This window comes from Cyprinodon variegatus, unplaced genomic scaffold (assembly GCF_000732505.1).
Source record: "Cyprinodon variegatus isolate N-32 unplaced genomic scaffold, C_variegatus-1.0 Scaffold1217, whole genome shotgun sequence".
In the NCBI taxonomy this organism is placed as follows: domain Eukaryota; kingdom Metazoa; phylum Chordata; class Actinopteri; order Cyprinodontiformes; family Cyprinodontidae; genus Cyprinodon; species Cyprinodon variegatus.
In genome coordinates this window covers 126,956-129,898 of record NW_015151670.1, presented here as the reverse complement: position 1 = coordinate 129,898, position 2,943 = coordinate 126,956, and the positions used below count along the sequence as shown (strand labels likewise).

Genomic DNA, 2,943 nt, shown 5'->3' with positions numbered 1-2,943 from the left:
ATTTCAGAATTAGACATCCCCAGTTATTAATTTCATAAACTCACCAGATCTGAATATCCTGTTAAAAAACTTCACATCGCGTTCCCCCCTGATGTCATTTACGCTGAGTTGCAATAAATGCAAAACTCTCTGCAGGTTCTTGTCTTTGTCGTCCGCTCTATTCAGCTGGCTTTTGAAACACACGGAGAGAAGGTGGGGGCTGGGTGGTGAAGGTTATGGGGGCGAGAAACACAAAAGTAACGCAATAGTTACTTTTACTAGTAACTAGTTACTTTTATTGTGGAGTAACTCAGTTAGTAACTAGTAACTTTAACTGATTACTTTTTCAAAGTAACGTGCCCAACACTGTTCATAAGTATACCATAAACCTGTCGTTTAATTCCAGGGCTTTTAACCAGGCTTGCTTTAGGGTTCGTATAACAGCAAATATGCCATTTTCAGCCCAACCAATGTTACAAACCCTATTCAGACACCTTAAGGATCAGCACCAAATACCCAATATAATCATTCTATGACCCCTTTAACATACACCAATGATGATTATTCTTATCCATTACCTAACAAAAGTGATGCCAAAGTATTCTCTGTTTCAGCTGTTGAGACATTTGACCGGATTAAACAAACAAACAAACAAACAAACAAAAAATTGTGTAATGTGCTTGAAAGACCTTTCGGGTGTAACTTATATTTCACAACCTAAGCGCTTTGAATTTCAACAAGTCTTTTTATGAACTAACATCTGAAATTCAGTTATGATACTTCAAAGCACCATTCATGTTGTGTCCAGACCTTTAGACATAATGACTTTTCTATTTTAATATTGATATAGGAGTTTACAGCATCAACATATCTAACATATTTGATTCAAATTGTTGACTTATCTTGCCACATTAAATACATACTGTATACCTAATTTTATCCACATGTCAATTATTTAGAAAGTTTCAGTTTTAATTATGTATGTTACTGTTATGTTTTATCCTATCCACCTCTAACAGTGAGCGTTTTGTTTAGTTTTGTCAGTCATAATGAAAGCTGCTAAGATATTTCTCTGGATGTTATCATTATATATATGTTGTCATGTAAACAGTTCACATCACACCGATTGTGACCCAACAACCAAACTGGCCTCAGATATTCAGAGGAGAGACAGTCACTCTGAGATGTGAGATCAATGGAGGTGGAAGAGTTCAGTGGAAGTATGAATGGATTCCAAGCAACGGTAACTCTCCAACATCCAGTGAATACAACATCACCGCAGCTGACAGTAGAAATTATCGATGCAGAGGAAGAACAGGTGGCTATATTACAACAGAGTGGGGACTTCTCCGAATAACTGTATTAAGTAAGTTTCTTAGGTTTTCATAAATTATCTTTACACAATCATAATTATTTTTTGACTTTGATGTAAATTAAATGATAAATCTTTGATGAAATATTTCTTTATAAAAGAAAAAATGTGCATGAAACTTAATATCAAAACCTGGGAATCAACTTTTACATCAGATCACAATCACCCACAATAAAACATGAAGAAAAAATAAGACTGTGCCACAGTTCTACACTAATTGCAAAACATTTAATTAATTAATCTCAAATCTCTTTCTTGGTAATGTAGAAAACAAAGTATTGATTAATATTACAACTTTAACTACTGATATCAAAGCTAAATAATACATTGTTTTATAACACAAGCTACACAATGTGAGTGTTTGTCCAGCATTCATGAAAATATTATGATGTTTATTATCACTATTTATTTCCAAATCTTTCGCCAACAGCATAATTTGCCTCTTAAACACAATATGTTCTCATGGGTAACTTATTATTGCAATATTTTAATGATTGTTCTAAATATATTTTGATACATTATTTATGTGTTGTGATTGTTGATAAACCTTTTATTCCCTTCAAATGTATACTTTTGACCGAACGCATAAACCTACTAATTCAAAAAAATTGCTTGTTTGAAATACTTATAAAAAAAGATGAACAGAAACTAACAAAACTGACTATGACAATGTTTTACTAATGTGCATTTCAAAACTCTTTTGGTTTGAAATTATACATATGAAATGGTGTCAACAAGTATTCACTTTAACTGCCAATTCTTTCACCTATCAAATAAAAGTGAATGTAATGCAGGAGCGTGTAGCTTTGCAGACTGGTTTTAAAATCAAACAAAATAAGATAACTCAGAATTTTTGTTTTGTCAGGAAATCAAAAGTACATTAAATAATTATCACAGATTTAGCATATTAGCAAATTTTTTCTCAAGTAGGCTATAAATCAATCAATCAAACTAGTTATAGGAAGTTTTAAACGCATAATTTGAACAAAGTAACCTTTAGGGCAATAAAAAACAAAGAAATAGAACACATCTAATATCAATACAATACAGCATCTACATTTAATAGAATAACACTAAATGTAGTAAAAACAATATAAAACCTAATGAATAAATCTATTTCTAACACCAGCCTGATAGATCTAAACTGGACTAGGAAGCAACTTCCATAAAATTAGTTTTTAAAAGGGACTCAAAATAATTTGAAATACAGACTATCTGCCCTAAGTGTTGGTTATTTGTTGCTATGTGTCTATAGTGTATATAACAAAAGCTGGAGAAAGATGTATTAAAAAGTGACAACAGTCTGACAAATAGTGCTCATTTATTCACCAGGCGCTATTGTTTAATGATAAACCACATTTAAAATTACCTGAAATAGTATAATTAAAGTCTAAGTTCAGTGAAAACTGCCTGCCTGGATATATTAGACAATAACGAAAGAATTTAAAAAATCCTGGGATTAAGAAATAATACTTAAAACTTTAAAAGCTATATGCTCTGTTATAGTTTTGAAAACTGTGATTTTTGCATGAAATCATACAATTATTTAGAAATAGAATTTGACAAATAGAAGTTGGTCTTACAAAATAGTT

The 2,943-nt window shown here is 31.4% G+C and overlaps 1 protein-coding gene across 1 annotated transcript in view; it reads left to right on the top strand.

Moving 5' to 3' along the window:
• The window catches only part of LOC107102207, a 17,947-nt gene that overhangs the window by 6,905 nt on the left and 8,099 nt on the right, over positions 1-2,943 (top strand). The window lies entirely within an intron of this gene.